Source organism: Eptatretus burgeri, chromosome 8 (assembly GCF_056783735.1).
Source record: "Eptatretus burgeri isolate ZD-2024b chromosome 8, Ebu_testis_v1, whole genome shotgun sequence".
Classification (NCBI taxonomy): domain Eukaryota; kingdom Metazoa; phylum Chordata; class Myxini; order Myxiniformes; family Myxinidae; genus Eptatretus; species Eptatretus burgeri.
The window spans coordinates 18,672,884-18,679,311 of record NC_140968.1 but is presented as its reverse complement, the minus strand read 5'-3'; the positions used below and the strand labels follow the sequence as shown (position 1 = coordinate 18,679,311).

The following is a 6,428-nucleotide window of genomic DNA, read 5'->3' as shown; positions in this document are numbered from 1 at the left end:
GTTCATTGACTAGGTGTTCATCTTGATTCTTTTCTTTCTTTTTCATTGAGTTGATTTTTAGCTGTTCATTGAGTAGGTGTTCATCTTGATTTTTAGCTGTTCATTGACTAGGTGTTCATCTTGATTCTTTTCTTTCTTTTTCATTGACTTGATTTTTAGCTGTTCATTGAGTAGGTGTTCATCTTGATTTTTAGCTGTTCATTGAGTAGGTGTTCATATGGATTCTTTCTTTCTGTACATTAACTAGGTGTTCATCTTGATTATTTTCTTTCTTTTTCATTGACTTGATTTTTAGCTGTTCATATGGATTCTTTCTTTCTGTACATTGATTAGATTATTTCTTTTTCATTGGGTAGGTGTTCATATGGATTCTTTCTGTACATTAACTAGGTGTTCATCTTGGTTAGATTTTTCTTTTTTCATTGGGTAGGTGTTCATATGGATTCTTTTCTTTCTTTTCATTGACTTGATTAGTAGGTGTTCATCTTGATTCTTTTCTTTCTTTTCATTGACTTGGTGTTCATCTTGATTCTTTCTTTCTGTACATTGATTAGATTATTTCTTTTTCATTGGGTAGGTGTTCATATGGATTCTTTCTGTACATTAACTAGGTGTTCATCTTGGTTAGATTTTTTCTTTTTTCATTGGGTAGGTGTTCATATGGATTCTTTCTTTCTGTACATTAACTAGGTGTTCATCTTGATTTTTAGCTGTTCATTAACTAGGTGTTCAATTAGAATATTAACAGTTCATTGAGTAGGTGTTCAATTAGAATATATTAACAGTTCATTGAGTAGGTGTTCAATTAGGATTCTTTTCTTTCTGTTCATTGAGTAGGTGTTCAATTAGAATATATTAACAGTTCATTGATTAGAATATTTCTTTTTCATTGAGTAGATAAGTAGGTGTTCAATTAGAATATATTAACAGTTCATTAACTAGGTGTTCAATTGGAATATTAACAGTTCATTGATTGGAATATTTCTTTTTCATTGGGTAGGTGTTCATATGGATTCTTTCTTTCTGTACATTAACTAGGTGTTCATATGGATTCTTTCTTTCTTTTTCATTGACTTGGTGTTCAATTAGAATATATTAACAGTTCATTGATTAGGTGTTCAATTAGGATTCTTTCTTTCTTTTCATTGATTAGATGAGTAGATGTTCAATTGTGATTCTTTCTTTCTTTTCATTGATTAGATGAGTAGATGTTCAATTAGGATTCTTTCTTTCTGTACATTGATTAGATTATTTCTTTTTCATTGAGTAGGTGTTCATATGGATTCTTTCTGTACATTAACTAGGTGTTCAATTAGAATATATTAACAGTTCATTAACTAGGTGTTCAATTGGAATATTAACAGTTCATTGATTAGATAAGTAGATGTTCAATTGTGATTCTTTCTTTCTGTTCATTGAGTAGGTGTTCAATTAGAATATTAACAGTTCATTGATTAGAATATTTCTTTTTCATTAACTAGGTGTTCATATGGATTCTTTCTTTCTTTTTCATTGACTTGGTGTTCAATTAGGATTCTTTCTTTCTTTTCATTGATTAGATGAGTAGATGTTCAATTGTGATTCTTTCTTTCTTTTCATTGATTAGATGAGTAGATGTTCAATTAGGATTCTTTCTTTCTGTACATTGATTAGAATATTTCTTTTTCATTGAGTAGGTGTTCATATGGATTCTTTCTGTACATTAACTAGGTGTTCAATTAGAATATATTAACAGTTCATTAACTAGGTGTTCAATTGGAATATTAACAGTTCATTGATTAGATAAGTAGATGTTCAATTGTGATTCTTTCTTTCTGTTCATTGAGTAGGTGTTCAATTAGAATATTAACAGTTCATTGATTAGAATATTTCTTTTTCATTAACTAGGTGTTCATATGGATTCTTTCTTTCTTTTCATTGATTAGATGAGTAGATGTTCAATTAGGATTCTTTCTTTCTTTTCATTGAGTAGGTGTTCAATTAGAATATTAACAGTTCATTAACTAGGTGTTCATATGGATTCTTTCTTTCTTTTTCATTGGGTAGATGTTCATATGGATTCTTTCTTTCTGTACATTAACTAGGTGTTCATATGGATTCTTTCTTTCTGTACATTAACTAGGTGTTCATATGGATTCTTTCTTTTTTCATTGGGTAGGTGTTCATCTTGATTTTTAGCTGTTCATTAACTAGGTGTTCATCTTGATTTTTAGCTGTTCATTAACTAGGTGTTCATATGGATTCTTTTCTTTCTTTTTCATTGACTTGATTAGTAGGTGTTCATCTTGATTCTTTTCTTTCTGTTCATTGAGTAGGTGTTCAATTGGAATATATTAACAGTTCATTGATTAGATAAGTAGGTGTTCATATGGATTCTTTTCTTTCTTTTTCATTGAGTAGGTGTTCAATTAGAATATTAACAGTTCATTGATTAGATAAGTAGATGTTCAATTGTGATTCTTTCTTTCTGTTCATTGAGTAGGTGTTCAATTAGAATATATTAACAGTTCATTGATTAGAATATTTCTTTTTCATTGAGTAGATAAGTAGGTGTTCAATTAGAATATTTCTTTTTCATTGGGTAGGTGTTCATATGGATTTTTAGCTGTTCATTGAGTAGGTGTTCAATTAGGATTCTTTCTTTCTTTTTCATTGACTTGGTGTTCATCTTGATTCTTTTCTTTCTGTTCATTGAGTAGGTGTTCAATTGGAATATATTAACAGTTCATTGATTAGATAAGTAGGTGTTCATATGGATTCTTTTCTTTCTTTTTCATTGAGTAGGTGTTCAATTAGAATATTAACAGTTCATTGATTAGATAAGTAGATGTTCAATTGTGATTCTTTCTTTCTGTTCATTGAGTAGGTGTTCAATTAGAATATATTAACAGTTCATTGATTAGAATATTTCTTTTTCATTGAGTAGATAAGTAGGTGTTCAATTAGAATATTTCTTTTTCATTGGGTAGGTGTTCATATGGATTTTTAGCTGTTCATTGAGTAGGTGTTCAATTAGGATTCTTTCTTTCTTTTTCATTGACTTGGTGTTCAATTAGAATATTAACAGTTTATTGATTAGAATATTTCTTTTTCATTGAGTAGATAAGTAGGTGTACAATTAGAATATATTATCAGTTCATTGAGTAGATGTTCAATTAGAATATTTCTTTTTCATTGGGTAGATAAGTAGGTGTACAATTAGAATATATTATCAGTTCATTGAGTAGATGTTCAATTAGAATATTTCTTTTTCATTGGGTAGGTGTTCAATTGGAATATTTCTTTTTCATTGGGTAGGTGTTCATATGGATTCTTTCTTTCTGTTCATTGAGTAGGTGTTCAATTAGAATATTAACAGTTCATTGAGTAGGTGTTCAATTAGGATTCTTTCTTTCTTTTTCATTGACTTGATGAGTAGGTGTTCAATTAGAATATATTAACAGTTCATTGATTAGGTGTTCAATTAGGATTCTTTCTTTCTTTTCATTGATTAGATAAGTAGGTGTTCATATGGATTCTTTCTTTCTTTTCATTAACTAGGTGTTCATATGGATTCTTTCTTTCTGTTCATTGAGTAGGTGTTCAATTAGAATATTAACAGTTCATTGATTAGATAAGTAGGTGTTCATATGGATTCTTTTCTTTCTTTTTTCATTGACTAGGTGTTCATATGGATTCTTTCTTTTTCATTGAGTAGGTGTTCATCTAGATTATTTCAAATGAATGGGAAAAATAAATCACAAGAGTTTGGATAGATAAGAAAAAAATTAATCTGAAATGTTGTCCATTTGTTGGTTCACACTTTTTACTCTTTGGTATACACTATTTCTCCTGACTTTGTTAAGAAGTTTTGAGTTAATGAGGCGATTGGGAGATTTAATTATCCAGGGTATAACATTATGTTATGTTGTCTTTGCTCTGTTTGAATTAGAGCATCTATAAAACAAATGTAGGGTTCTTCCTTATTTTAACTAGATATATCAAAATGATGATTATTATCAAAAAGATTATTGAGAGTGAGGCAAAGAAAATCCAAGATATTTTCATGGTCTCTATATCAAATATTGAGTAGAGAGTACATGTTTCATTATTTACTTTAACAATCTGGTCGGTCAATTCTACATTTGCATGACAGACCTGGGCAGTTTTTTCTAAACCCTTTGTTTTATAGTATTCTAGGACACATTCGACTGTAGGATGAATATATCTTTTACCAAAACATGATTTAAACAAATTCTTTTCATCCAAGTTTCTTACACTTTCTTGGGTTATCATTGAATCAATACATTTTTTTCACAGGAATTACAAAAGACAAAACTAAGCAGATAATACACCTTTGTGGACACTCGAGGGCCAAGTCCGAGGTGTATAACAGTATATAATGTGTGTCAAGGGGTGGACGTTCTTACATCTGTGAACCCCAAACACAGAATCCTCAACTGAATAGTCAAGGCTTAACTTTTGTTTGTGTGTGTGTGTGCAATGGGAGCAATAGGTTGGCGCTTCACTCCCTCCTACTATACACCGTTGTGGACACTCGAGGGCCAAGTCCGAGGTGTATAACAGTATATAATGTGTGTCAAGGGGGACGTTCTTAGATCTGTGAACCCCAAACACAGAATCCTCAACTGAATAGTCAAGGCTTAACTTTTGTTTGTTGATGTGTATGTGTGTGTGTGTCCCAACCCTCACATTCAAAATCTCAACCCCAACCCTCACATTCAAAATCTCAACCCCAACTCAATCCTCGCCCAACACAATGTCTTTTTCAAAATGAGATTTCCACCTATATATATATATATATATTTTACGTTTTTTTTTTTTTTTCTCTTCTTCCAATTCTGTCTTTTAAGGCTTTCAGGTTTGATGACGTAGAAAGGGGGAGTAAGCCTGCACTTTCTTCCCAGAACTTTCTTGATCTTGCTCCCATCAAGCACCATCCGACAAAGAACTACATCGATAGGTTTAGATCCCAAAGAGTGATAGCAACTCCAAAAGTCTCCAAAATATAAATAAATAAAATAATAATAATAATAAATAAATAAATAAATAAATAAAAGCCCCCAAAAAAGTTTCAAGTGTCCAACATAAACCCAACTTTCCAAGTCTTCAAGGTATAACCACATTCCCGTTGAGTTTCCAAGATATGTATCACATTGTGAGTTATCAATCCAGAACCCACATTTCAAGTATTCAAAGTAAAACCAACTTACAAAGTCTCTTAAGGATAACTCATTTACTGATTTTTCAAAATTTGTGAGTCTCCAAGGTAGGACCCATATTTAGAACCATCTTGGCAGAACCCTTTTCCTGAGTCTCCAAGGTAGTTATTTAAACCATCAAGGCAGAACTCATTTACTGATTTTTTCAAAATTTGTGAGTCTCCAAGGTAGGCCCCATATTTAGAACCATCTTGGCAGAACCCTTTTCCTGAGTCTCCAAGGTAGTTATTTAAACCATCAAGGCAGAACTCATTTACTGATTTTTTCAAAATTTGTGAGTCTCCAAGGTAGGCCCCATATTTAGAACCATCTTGGCAGAACCCTTTTCCTGAGTCTCCAAGGTAGTTATTTAAACCATCAAGGCAGAACTCATTTCTTGATTTTTTCAAAATTTGTGAGTCTCCAAGGTAAAACTTGTATTCTGGCTCATCAAGGTATAACTTGTTCAGTGGGTATTGTCTTGATAACTCACAATGAGTACTATTGCTGTAAAACTCTTTTTCAGGATTTTGCTGGTCTCCAAGGTATAACTCTTTGGTTGGGTCATCAAGGACGAACTCGTTCTGTGGGTCTTGGTCGCTCATAAGGTCTTCAACCAAGCCAACAATTTCGCCCCAAGTTGTAGCAAAAGCAGTATTTTCATTTCGTATTTCAGACACAATTTCCTGTGAGAGAAAATAATAATGTATTAATTAAGTTATTTAATTATTAAATGAGTATGCTTCAATCAAAGTTTGAAAATAGGAAAATAAAAAATCTTACCTCAATAGATAAGAGGTTTGAATCCAGTTCATCAACTTGAAGGTTTAGTTCCATACAAGACAGAGAGTTCCAAGGAACACCAAAGTCATCCCACTCAAGGTCTTGGTCGCTCATAAGGTCTTCAACCAAGCCAACAATTTCCCCCAAGTTGTAGCAAAAGCAGTATTTTCATTTCGTATTTCAGACACAATTTCCTGTGAGAGAAAATAATAATGTATTAATTAAGTTATTTAATTATTAAATGAGTATGCTTCAATCAAAGTTTGAAAATAGGAAAATAAAAAATCTTACCTCAATAGATAAGAGGTTTGAATCCAGTTCATCAACTTGAAGGTTTAGTTCCATAGAAGACAGACAGTTCGAGACAAGCACACAGAACACCATTGCCAGCAAAAACAAATGTTTAAAATGGAGCCTGGGTTTGAAGCTTTTATAGAGAAAGAC

The 6,428-nt window shown here is 31.6% G+C and overlaps 1 long non-coding RNA gene across 1 annotated transcript in view; it reads right to left on the bottom strand.

The window, feature by feature from the left end:
• Positions 1-4,038: 4,038 nt before the first annotated feature.
• Positions 4,039-6,428, bottom strand: part of LOC147021234 (uncharacterized) — a 3,343-nt gene continuing 953 nt past the window's right edge. The window contains exons 1-2 of the long non-coding RNA XR_015060726.1: positions 5,985-6,428; positions 4,039-5,887 (exon numbers count right to left, since the gene is read on the bottom strand). The exon at positions 5,985-6,428 is cut by the window's right edge and continues 953 nt beyond it. This is a non-coding gene — a long non-coding RNA (uncharacterized LOC147021234). The remainder of the gene's footprint in view (positions 5,888-5,984) is intronic.